Source organism: Carcharhinus amblyrhynchos, chromosome 1 (genome assembly GCF_965287045.1).
Source record: "Carcharhinus amblyrhynchos chromosome 1, sCarAmb.v2.hapA, whole genome shotgun sequence".
Taxonomy (NCBI): domain Eukaryota; kingdom Metazoa; phylum Chordata; class Chondrichthyes; order Carcharhiniformes; family Carcharhinidae; genus Carcharhinus; species Carcharhinus amblyrhynchos.
In genome coordinates, this window is record NC_137324.1 from 172,145,675 (window position 1) to 172,158,178 (window position 12,504).

Below are 12,504 nucleotides of genomic sequence, written 5' to 3' on the forward strand. Positions count from 1 at the left end.
GGGAGGGAGGGAGATGTATGGAAGAGGGAGGGAGAGAAGGAGGTGTGTGGAAGATGGGAAGGTGGAGGAGGAAGGGAAGGAGGTGTATGGAAGGGGGAGGTGGGGGAGGGAGGGAGGGAGGGAGGGAAGTGTGTGGAAGAGGAGGAGGAGTGAGGGAGGTGTGTGGAAGAGGAGGGCTTTGGGGGAGGGAGGGAGGGAGGGAGGGAAGTGTGTGGAAGAGGAGGAGGAGTGAGGGAGGTGTGTGGAAGAGGAGGGCTTTGGGGGAGGGAGGGAGAGAGAGAGAGGTGTGTGGAAGAGGAAGAGGAGGGGGGTGGTGGGGGAGGGGAAGATGAGTGTGGAAGAGGAGGGGGTGGGGAAGGAAGGAGGGAGGTATATGGAAGAGGAGTGGGGAGGGGGCAGGGGGAGTTGGTTGAAGGTCAAAGCTAAACACCATCAGAACAATTGGTCAGTAAATCAATACATGAAAAACATCCTCAGAGCTGGATTGATGGACCGGGTTACAATCCTACGGACTGAGAAATGAAAAGGAATGCCATGAATGGGACAAGTTGTCATAGCAACCAGATCTCTCTTTGTGGCAGCAGCAATGTTATACCAATCCTCTCCTTCATGTCGGTTAGAACAAGAAATATGAACTATGTGTTTGTAGCTGTCAGCTCCAATGAGGACGTGTACACCTGGTACCTTTCATTTGGTTCTTTGAAGTCCAACACAGGATAACAACTGCAGTGACAAGGTCAGCGTCACTCAACATTTCATGTGCCTGTTCTCTTCCAACTGCTGATGATCTGTGCAAAACACTACTTTGAAAAATGATGCCAGGAACCAGACTCAGTTATGAACACCAATGCGCCACCAATTATTAGTGTGCCCGACCAAATTGACTTCACTGCCCCGCAGTTTAGGAAGAACATGAATAGCAGGAGTAGGCCATTCAACTCCTCCACCCTGCTCTGCTATTCAATAAGACCATGGCTGCTCAGATGTGACCTTAACTCCTCTTCCTGCCAGTCTCCTGTAACCCTTGACTCCCTTGGCAACTAAAACGCAGTCTAGCTCAGCCTTGGATATATTCAATGACCCAGCCCCCAGTGCTTGCAGGGGAAGAGAATTTTAAAGACTAATGACTCCCTGAGAGAAGAAATTTAATGTTCTCTGATTCTTGTTTTTCCTCATTTCCATCTGTACTGATTCTACTTAAACATAGAAGATCGGAGCAGGAAGAGGCCATTTGGCCCTTCGAGCCTGCTCCACCATTCATCATGATCAAGGCTAATCAGCCAACTTAAGAACCTAATCCTACTTCCTCCCCCATGACCTTCGATCCCATTCACCCCAAGTGCTATATCGAGCCGCCTCGTGAATACATTCAATGTTTTGACATCAATTACTTGCTGTGGTAATGAATTCCACAGGTTCACCACTCTTTGGGCGAAGAAATATCTCCTCGTCTCCGTCCTAAATGGTGTACCTTGTATCCTCAGACTGTGGTTCCCTGGTACTGGAAATCCCAACCATCAGAAACATCCTCCCAGCATCTGCCCTGTCCAGTCCTGTTAGAATTTTATGAGTCTCTATGAGATATCCCCTCATTTGTCTGATCTCCAGCAAAAACAACCCTAACCTAGTCAATCTCCCCTTGTACATCAGTCCCACGATTCCTGGAATCAGTAGCACAGTGCTTAGCGCTGCTGCTTCACAGCTCCAAGGACCTGGGTTCGATTCCTGGCTTGGGTCACTGTCTGTGTGGAGTTTGCACATTCTCCCTGTGTCTGCGTGGGTTTCCTCCGGGTGCTCCGGTTTCCTCCCATAGTCCAAAGATGTGCAGGCTAGGTTAATTGGCCATGCTAAGTTGCCCCTTAGTGTCCTGGGTTGTGTAGGTTAGAGGGATTAGTTGGTAATATATGGGGATAGGGCCTGGGTGTGATTGTGGTTGGTGCAGACTCGATGGGCCAAATGGCCTCTTTCTGCACTGTAGGGTTTCTATGATTTCTATGATCATAAATGCAATGTGATTGGCAATAACGATGTAGCGAGGTGTCTGAATGTGTTGTAGGGAGTATATTTGTATACCACAGTCTTGTATCGCAATTCCTGTGCTCTATGGTTGCTGGGATTTAGGGAAATAATGTCCCTCAATTCAAAAATAACCCCACCAAACAGCAACCTCAGTTTGAATACATAATGACAAAACATGGAGGGATTCATTATAATGTTACACAATGTTTCACACAAAGCGTGTGGACGTTTAAATCAGGTGTTTAAAAAAACTTGATCCATTGCATAGAATTACTTAGCACATCCAGCATAGAAACACGTCACTTAACCCAACTGGTCTATCAGGGCTTTTATACTCCACATGTGCCTCCTTCCACCTCACTTCATCTCACCCCATTTCCTTTCTCCCTCATGTGTTTATCGGGCTTCCACTTAAATGCCTCAGTGCTACGCAACTCAACTGTTCCCTCTAAAAAAATGTGTAATGTGTAATTTCCACATTCTTGCCACTCACTGGGTAAACTCTGCTGAATTCCCTATTGGATATATTAATGACTATTATCTGTACATAGGAAATAGAAGCATGAATGGGCCATTCAACCCTACAATCCTGCTCCTCCTTATATTGGTGACCTTTAGTTCCAGTCTCCCCAGCAAGGACAAGCATCTTCTCTAAGTGTCTCCTAACACATCCTTTCATCATTTTAAAGACCTCGATCGGATTGCTTCTCAGTCTTCCCTTTTCTAGACAAAACACAACCAGGGCTGTTCAATCTTTCATGATAACTACAGCCTATCAGGCCTTGGATAACATCTAGAAGTCTCTTCTTTCATCTAATCCAGTGCCTGTATATCCATTTTTAGAATATGGAGACCAGAACTGTCCACAGTGCTCCAAATTAAGTGTGAAATTAGTAAATTTAGACATAGTGTTGTCTTCATCGAGTGACACAAACTGAACCCTTGAGTCTTTTTGACAGATGTTCAGCTGCAACTTGACAGCACCATATCCTCAAAGATATCATTGCCTCATTAAACAAACATGTCTATACGGATCTACAATTTCTGTGAGAAAGAGAACACTGTAAAAATACTAAAACTGCAATGCCAATGATCGCAGCAGATACAATCATCTCCTGTGGTGTGAGGCAATAGACAGCTTGTCAGTTTGCAATGGAAATTTCAGAGCAGGATCTCTCCAGCTGTTTCTATGCACTGTGGCTGACTGTATGCAAGGTTCACCACACTAGACTTCAGTAGCTTGGACAACATTGGCAATTCCAAACATTCCATCAGCCCCAGTTGATCCACAATATATTCGAACAAATCGACTCCCTGCCTAATCAATGTTAAATCAAGGAGTTTGAATATGAACATACAGACAAGGAGCAGGAATAGACCATTTGGCCCCTTGTGCATCTCCACCATTTAATAACATCATGGTTTATTTATTTATTATTGTCACACATAGTCTTATATTAACACTGCAATGAAGTTACTGTGGAAACAGTGGCATAGTGGTCAGCACTGCTGCCTCACAGCGCCAGGGTCCCAAGTTCAATTCCCGGCTTGGGTTACTGTTTGAGTGGAGTTTACACACTCTCCCCGTTCTACGTGGGTTTCCTCCCACAGTCTGAAAGATGCGCTGGCTGGCTGCATTGATCCGAACAGCACCAGAGTGTGGCGACTAGGGGAATTTCATGGTAACTCCATTGCAGTGTTAATGTGAGCCTTACTTGTGACTAATAAAATAAACTTTTAACATTTTAGTTGTCACACTCCGGCACCCGTTCGGGTACACCGAGAGAGAATATAGCGTGGCCAGTGGGAGAAAACTGGAGCACCCGGAGGAAACCAAGCAGACCATGGGGAGAATGTTCAGATTCTGCACAGACAGTGACCCAAGCTGGGAACTGAACCCATGTCTTTGGCATTGTGAGGCAGCAGTGCTAACCACTGTGCCACTCTGCCACCCGATTTGATGATAGCCTCAAATCTGCATGCCAACTATCCCCGATAACATTTCATCCCCTAGCTCATCAAGAATCTATCCACTTCTGCCTTTTTCCAGGTAGAGAGTGCCAAAGACTGAAAGTCTTTTTTTGTTCCTCATCTTTTTTAACAGGGCGATCCCTTATTTTTAAAACCATGACCCCCTAATCCTAGATTCTCCCACAAGAGGAAACATCCTCTTCAATTAACCTTGCACGAACCTTCAGATCTTACACGTTTCAATCAAGTTGCCTCTGACTCTTCTAAACAAGCCTAGCCTGCCCAATTTTTCTTCATGACAGAGGACCTTGTTTTCCATTAGCCCAGGAGTATAGACACCAAGTTAAACACTTTGATCGATGCCGACTGACTCAGCAGAAACTGAGGATTAAGCCTGAGGCTTTGCTTGCCCGATTGGCTCAGCTGTTATGGGATAAAATTGTTGGCAGTGAAATTGGCCTTTGGCAGTCAAAAATGAGCAATAGTAAGTTTGCAACCAATTGGAAGTCAATAGTAAACAAAAAGAGACCAGTTAGTTTCGAAAGTCTCCACTTTCTCAGGAAGCTAAGGAAATTCAGCATGTCCTATATGACTCACACCAATTTTTACAGATGCACTGGAGAAAGTATCCTTTCTAGATGTATCACAGCTTACTATAGCTCCTGCTCTGTCCAAAACTGCAAGAAATTACAAATGGTTGTGAATGTAGCCCAGTCCATCACGCAAATCAGCCTCCCGTCCATTGACTCTGTCTACACTTCCCACAGCCTTGGAAAAGCAGCCAGTATAATTAAGGACCCCACGCTTCCCGGACACTCTCTCTTTCACTTCTTCCTTCGGGAAAAAGATGCAAAAGTCTGAGGTCACGTACCAACCAACTCAAGTACAGTTTCTTCCCTGCTGCTGTCAGACTTTTGAATGGACTTATCTCGCATTAAGTTGATCTTTTTCTACACCCTAGCTATGATTGTAACACTACATTCTGCACCCTCGTTTCCTTCTCTATGAATGGTATGTTTTGTCAGTATAGCGTGCAAGAAACAATACTTTTCACTGTACGTTAATACATGTGACAATAACAAATCAAATCACATCAAATCAAATCCATTGTAAAAATGATACAAAAGTCTGAGGTCATGTACCAACTGAATCAAGAGCAGCTTCTTCCCTGCTGCTGTCAGACTTTTGAATGGACCTACCTTATATGAAGTTGATCTTTCTCTACACCCTAGCTATGACTGTATTGCTACATTTTGCATTCTCTCCTTTCCTTCTCTATGAACAGTATGCTTTGTCTGCAGAGCACACAAGAAACCATACTTTTCATTTCATACATACGACAATATTAAATCAAATCAAATCAAATCAAATGGCCTCCTGACCTTGCTTCCGAGAGTGGATAGCAATTACAAACCACTGCTAACAAAAGCTGCTGAATAAAACAGCTCAGTTTGAAAGATTAGAAGCCTTAAGGCAAAGCACGTATGAAGGAAGGAAAAAGTAAAGAAAACAGTTTGCAAAATGGGCAACTGATTCATTAGAATTTAAGAAACAGGAGCAGGAGTAGGCCATTCTGCCCCTCGAACCTGCCCTATCACTAATTTAAATCACGACTTATGTTCAACATTAACGCCACAATCTCACCCTATTTCTGGATTCCCTTAGTGTCCAAAAAAGAAATTTGCTGTCAACAACAAATTCCATTTATGTAGCACCTTGAGTGTAGTAAGGCACAGTGGTTAGCACTGCTGTCTCACAGCCCCAGGGACCTAGGTTCGATTCCCGGCTTGACATTCACAGTAACCTCATTGCAGTATTAATATAAGTCTACCTGTGACATTAACAAATTAAACTAAAAAAAAAGTCCCATCGTGCATTATTAAACAAGATTTCATAAGGAGGTGTTTGGATAGGTGACTGAAAGTTTCGTCAAAGAAACTGGTTTTCAGGAACATCTGAAAAGAGAGGTGGAGAGAAATGAAGGTCCTGGGGAATTTAGAGCTTAGGCGTCTGAAACCATAGCTGCCAATGATGGAGATTGAAGTTGGGGATGATCAATGGACCAGAACCTGAGGAGCATAGGGCAGAGATCTCTGAGGATTGCGGAGCTGGATAAACATGCAGAATTAGGGAGAAGTGAGGCTATAGAAACTTGAAAACACAAATGAGAATTTCAAAGCACTTAAACATAGCCTTCATAGTGAGAGGATTTTAGTATAGGAATGGGGATATTTTACTGCAATTGTAAAGGATGTTGGTGAGGCCACACCTGGAGTATTGTGTGTTGTCCTTATCTGATAAAGGATGTTCTTGCTATAGAAAGAATGCAGCAAAGGTTTACCTGACTGATTTCTGGGATGGCAGGTCTGTCATATGAAGAGATACTAAGTCCACTAGGATTATATTCATTGGAGTTTAGAAGAGTGAGAGGGGATCTCATAGAAACTTACAAAATTCTAACAGGGTTAGACAGGGTAGATTCAGAAAGAATGCTCCCAATGGTGAGGGAGTCCAGGACAAGGGGATCATAGTTTGCGGATAAGGGATAAATCTTTCAGGATTAAATGAGGAGAAATTTCTTCAGCCAAAGAGTGGTGAAGGTGTGGGATTCACTGCCACAGAAACTAGTTGAGGCCAAAATGTGTGATTACAAGAAGAAATTAGATATAGCTCTTGGGGCTAAAGGGATCAAGGGATACGGGGGAAGTGGGGATCAGGATATTAGAACATAGAACATAGCACAAACAGGCCCTTCGGCCCACGAGTTGCGCCGATCACATCAACACCTACCAATCAATAGACCTATCTATCACCCCCAATCCCATTAAATTCCATATACTCATCCAGAAGTCTTTTAATAGGTCTGTAGGTTGGTAGGTGATGTGGTCGGCGCAACTTGTGGGCCGAAGGGCCTGTTTGTGCTGTAGTGTTCTATGTTCTATGTTCTATGTTCTAAAAGACCCCAGCGAGTTCGCCTCCACCACCACTGACGGCAGCCGATTCCATTCACTCACCACCCTCTGAGTGAAAAACTTACCCCTAACATCACTTCTGTACTTGCCTCCCTGCACCTTCAATCTGTGTCCTCTCGTAGCAACCATTTCAACCCGGGGAAATAGCCTCCGAGAATCCACCCTATCCATTCCACTCAACATTTTATAAACTTCTATCAGGTCGCCTCTCAACCTTCGTCTCTCCAGGGGAAAGAGTCCCAGCTCCCTCAACCTAACTTCATAAGGCATGCCTCCCAGTCCAGGCAACATCCTTGTAAATCTCCTCTGTACCCTTTCAATAGCTTCTACATCCTTCCTATAGTGAGGCGACCAGAACTGCGCACAGTACTCCAAATGAGGCCTGACAAGGGTCTTATAAAGTTGCAGCATTACCTCCCGATTCCTAAACTCAATCCCTCGATTAAAGAAGGCCAGTACACCATATGCCTTCTTGACCACATCCTCCACCTGCGAGGCCGATTTAAGAGTCCTGTGGACCCGGACCCCAAGATCCTTCTGCTCTTCAACACTACTAAGACTCCTGCCCTTGATAGTGTACTCGTTCATCCCGTTGGTTCTGCCAAAATGGACGACTACACATTTATCTGTGTTGAAGTCCATCTGCCACTTCTCCGCCCAGTCCTGCATCCTATCTATGTCCTGCTGCAACTCTTGACATCCTTCCAGACCATCCACAACACCACCGACCTTCGTGTCATCAGCGAAGATCGCCTTATTGAATTTGATGATCAGCCATGATCAAAATGAATGGCGGAGCAGGCTTGAAAGGCTGAATGGCCTAATCCTGCTTCTAGTTTCTTTGTTTCTATATATCTTCAGTGCAAGCACCTTGGTACCTGCAATGTCTATTAAGGTTGGACAACTTTCCATAGCTTTAGTCTCACATTTAATATATTCCAATTTTCACAAAAGAAGAACTGGACTTGCTAAAATTCCATGATAATGTTGATCGGTTATGTTGAGGCTGCATATTCTAAAGCATTCAGAGTCATAGAATCATAGAAGGTCACAGCATGGAAACAGGGCCTTCAGCCCAACTTGTCTATGCTGTCCCTTTTTTAACCACTAAGCCAATCCCAATTGCCTTCAATTGGCCCATATCCCTTTGTATCCATTTTTTTCCCCATCTTATACCCATCATGTAACTGTCTAAACACTTTTTAAGAGACAAAATTGTACCCGCCTCTATTACTACATCTGGCACCTTGTTCCAGACACTCACTACCCTATGTGTGAAAGAATTGTCACTCTGGAACCTTTTGTATCTCTTCCTTCTCGCCTTAAACCTATGCCCTCTAGTTTTAGACTCCCCTACTTTGGGAACAGATATTGACTATCTAGCTGACCGATGCCCCTCATTATTTTATAGACCTCTATAAGATCAGCCCTAAGCCTCCTACGCTCCAGAGGAAAAGAGTCCCAGTCTATTCAGCCTCTCCTTATAACTCAAACCATCAAGTCCGAGTAGCATCCCAGTAAATCTTTTCTGCACTCTTTCTAGTTTAGTAATATCCTTTCTATAACAGGGTGAACAGAACTGTATACAGTATTCCAAGTGTGGCCTTACCAATGTCTTGTACAAGTGTGGCCTTACCAATGTCTTGTACAAGTGTGGCCTTACCAATGTCTTGTACAACATTTAATAGATAAATATCCACAATTGATTAAAATTAACTGTTAAAATTTATTCTTCAGATACTTTATAGCCCATGATCGCATGGTAGTATTTCTAAATATCTACAGCTTCAGACTGGATGTTTACACTTGATCACTCATAAAGTGACTCATGCCTACTCTCTGCTACATATTTCTTACAGTTCAGATCACTTCAATTCCTGCACTCCCACACAGTTAACATGTTGTAAGAAGAAGTCAGCTCTTGAATCTGAGTCACAGTGTCACTTTGATTAAAATTATGCGTCTTGTTGATAAATGCTGTTTATATTAGGAGCATGTCATTTTAAGTGCAACTCCCTGAGGCACGTTAGATTGCAGATGCACTTTTCACTCCACAAACGTCCTTTAAAAATGCTTATCAAAACACATGCTTACTGCGGAATTGTTAAAAATGTACAGGAAGGCAATCAAAATATTCGTATGCCAAAACAAAACACTGCTGGCAATGTGAAGTAAAAACAGAAAGTGCTGGAAATACTTAGCAGGTCAGGCAGCCTCTGTGGGAAGAGAAACAGAGTTAATGCTTTGATTCAGAAGTAGAGCCATTGCCCAGAAAATTTAACTAGTTTCTCTCTCCACGGATGGTGTCAGACCAGCTAAGAGTTTCCAGCATTTCATGTTCTTATATAAAATATGAATATAATTCAGTTTTAGTGGCACAGTTGGCAGCAAAAGGTTGTGGGCTCAAGATCCACTCCAAGGGTCCAAAAACGTGCTGGTTATGTGTATTGGCTACGCTAAATTGTTCCTCAGTGTATCTGAACAGGCGCCGGAGTGTGACGACTAGAGGATTTTCACAGTAACTCCATTGCAGTGTTAATATAAACCTACTAGTGACTCATCAATAAACTTCAAACTTCTTCAAACTTCAAGATACTTGAGCATCAAAGCTGATAGTCCGGTGCAGTAGCGACTGAGACTGTGAGGGGTCAAACCAAGGTCCTATCTACTTTCTCAGGTGGGCATAAAAGATCTTTGAGACTATTTTGAAAATAACTAGTGGACTATTTTATCCAGTCATATCCATTGAATGAAGTGAACTATTTTGATCATTTTCAATTGTGCCACACCTCTCTAGAATTCTTAGATTCATAGAATCCCTGCAATGCAGAAGAGGCGATTGGGCCCATCTGGTCTGCACTAACCCCCTCCCTAGCCCAACACCATAACCTGGCACATTGCCCATGGTGAATGCATCTAACCTACTCACCTTTGAAGACTAATTAGAACCTTTGTTGTGTTTATCAATCATGGATGTTGCATGCATCACCAGATGTGTCCTCCTTTAAGATGTTAGCATTTGAGAGGATGGCATGGTGGCACAGTGGTTAGCACTGCTGTCTCACAGTGCCAGAGACCTGGGTTCAATTCTGGCCTTGCGTGACTGTCTGTGTGGAGTTTGCACATTCTCCCATGTCTGCGTGGGCTGCCCTCGGTTGCTCCAGTTTCCGTTCAAAGATGTGCAGGTTAGGTGGATTGGCCATGCTAAATTGCCCCTTAGTGTCCAAAAATTTAAAGTTTATTTATTAGTCACAAGTAGGTTGGGAGGATTAGTGAGGTAAATGGCTGGGGTAAACAGAATGGGACGGAGGTTGGGCCTAGGTATGTTTGAATTGCAGATTATCCATAACTAATTCAAAAGTCAGGTGGTCTTGAGGGGCTGAATGGCCTACTCATATTGTTAGTTGGAACCTCAGGAGCTTGTATGCTACACTGGTTGCACATTCACAAGCCCTAATGCCAAATTAATATTCCATTATCTGTATCTTTCCTACTAACCATGTTAACTTGATTATACTTTTATTAGCAGGGCCAATGAGGTGGCACAGTTGTTACACTGCTGCCTCACAGCGCCAAGGACCTGGGTTCAATTCCAGCCACTGGTCAATATCTATGTGGAGTTTGATGTGGAGTTGCCAGTGTTGGACTGGGGGGTAGGCACAGAAAGTGGCCTTAGTAGCACCAAATAAACCTTGTGTTTTGAGACTACTTACTATGCAGAGTTTGCACGTTGTCCCTGTACCTGTGTGCGTTTGCTCCGGGTGCTCCAGTTTCCTCCCACAGTCCAAAGATGTGTGGGCTAGGTTGATTGGCCATGCTAAATTGATCCCAGTGTCAAGAGGATTAGCATGGTAAATATGTAGGGTTATGGGAATAGGCCTGGGTGGGATTGTGGTCGGTGCAGACTTGGTGGGCCGAATGGCCTCCTTCTGTATTGTAGGGATTCAATGAAATCTCTCATATCCACTTCTGTTCAGGACAAGAAGGGCAATAATATTTTCTCATGAGGCAGCATCCACTTTGCCAACTGGCTGTTGTTCCAGGAAGGATGTTAACCTCAAAGGTTATTGAGGATGCTTTGGCGGAAGTTTGGTACATCGAGTGAAATTTATTGTTTGCCTCATTGTGTTTGCTTACATAACAATCGGGTCTTTGATTTAAAACCACAAAGGATAAGTATAGCCAAGGGGAAGGAGCCCAGTGTTAAAACAATGCTTGACTCCAGAAGAGCTGATGATAATAAGATGAAAACTAAACATGCAGGCAGAGTTAATAATAGAAGAGGAAATGGAAAACTATTCACATGATTGACATAAAACTAATTGAGCCTGGGAGGTAACCACGATCAAATAGCTTCACTGGGTAAATGTCCCCCTTCAGTTTATTTGTACCATGCGGGGATACACTTAACGGTCCCACAAATGGTCACTTTAGAGCGTGGTGCGTCTCCATGTCACACTGGGGCTCAGTCGTGCACTGATGTGCAGAATGTAACGGCCAACCTTCTCCTGAAGGCGAGAATCCCACAACAGACTCTAACAGAAGCTCCCTCACTGCCAGCCTTCCTTGAAAGGTCCTCAAGAAGCTCAGGATCTTTCTTTGATAAATCTTGCTTCAGTTGTGCAATAAACTCTATGAATAACTAGGCTACAAGTATTGGAAATTGCGCCACACATACTGATATTTTAATAAAAAATTGAGTTAATTTTCCAATGGGAGCATGTTCATCCTCATTTGCACTGATTGGAATAATTATCACACGATCAAATAAGAAGAAAGTAATGAGGATAGTGCTCTCATTCAGAAGATTAGGATCCCTCGGCTGATGTGCACTATTTATAAGGTTGCACAAAAGGCTGGCTTTTCATATTCATATGTGGGACAGGCGTCACTGGCTGGTCAGCATTTATCGTCTATCCCTAGCTGCTCTTAGAGGGCAGTTGGGAGTAACCACATTGTTGTGGCTCTGGAGTCACATGTAGGCCAGACAGGTAAGGATGACAGAATTCCTTCCCTAAAGGACATTAGTGAACCAGATGGGCTTTTCCAACAATCGACAAGGGTCATCAGTAGATTCTTGATTCCGGAGATTGCTTATTGAATTCAAATTCCACCATCTGCCATGATAGGATTTGAATTCAGGTCCCCAGAACATTTGCTGAGTTTCTGGTTTAATAGTCTCGCGATAATGCCATTAGGCCATCGTCTCTCCCTAATTTGAATGTCACTGTTTGCAGTCTAGAAATTGAAACAGAATCATGGAATCCCTACGGTGCAGGTGGAGGTCATTTGACCCATTGAGTCTGCACCGACCACAATTCCAACCAGGCCCTATTCCTATAACACCACGTATTTACCCTGCTAATCCCCCTGATACTAGGGTCAGTTTAGCATGGCCAATCAGCCTAACCTGCAGATCTTTGGACTGTGGGAGGAAACTGGAGCACCCTGACGAAACCCACGCAGATACAGGGACAATGTGCAAACTCCACACAGACAGTGACCTGAGGCCGGAATTGAACCCTGGTCCCTGGCACTGTGA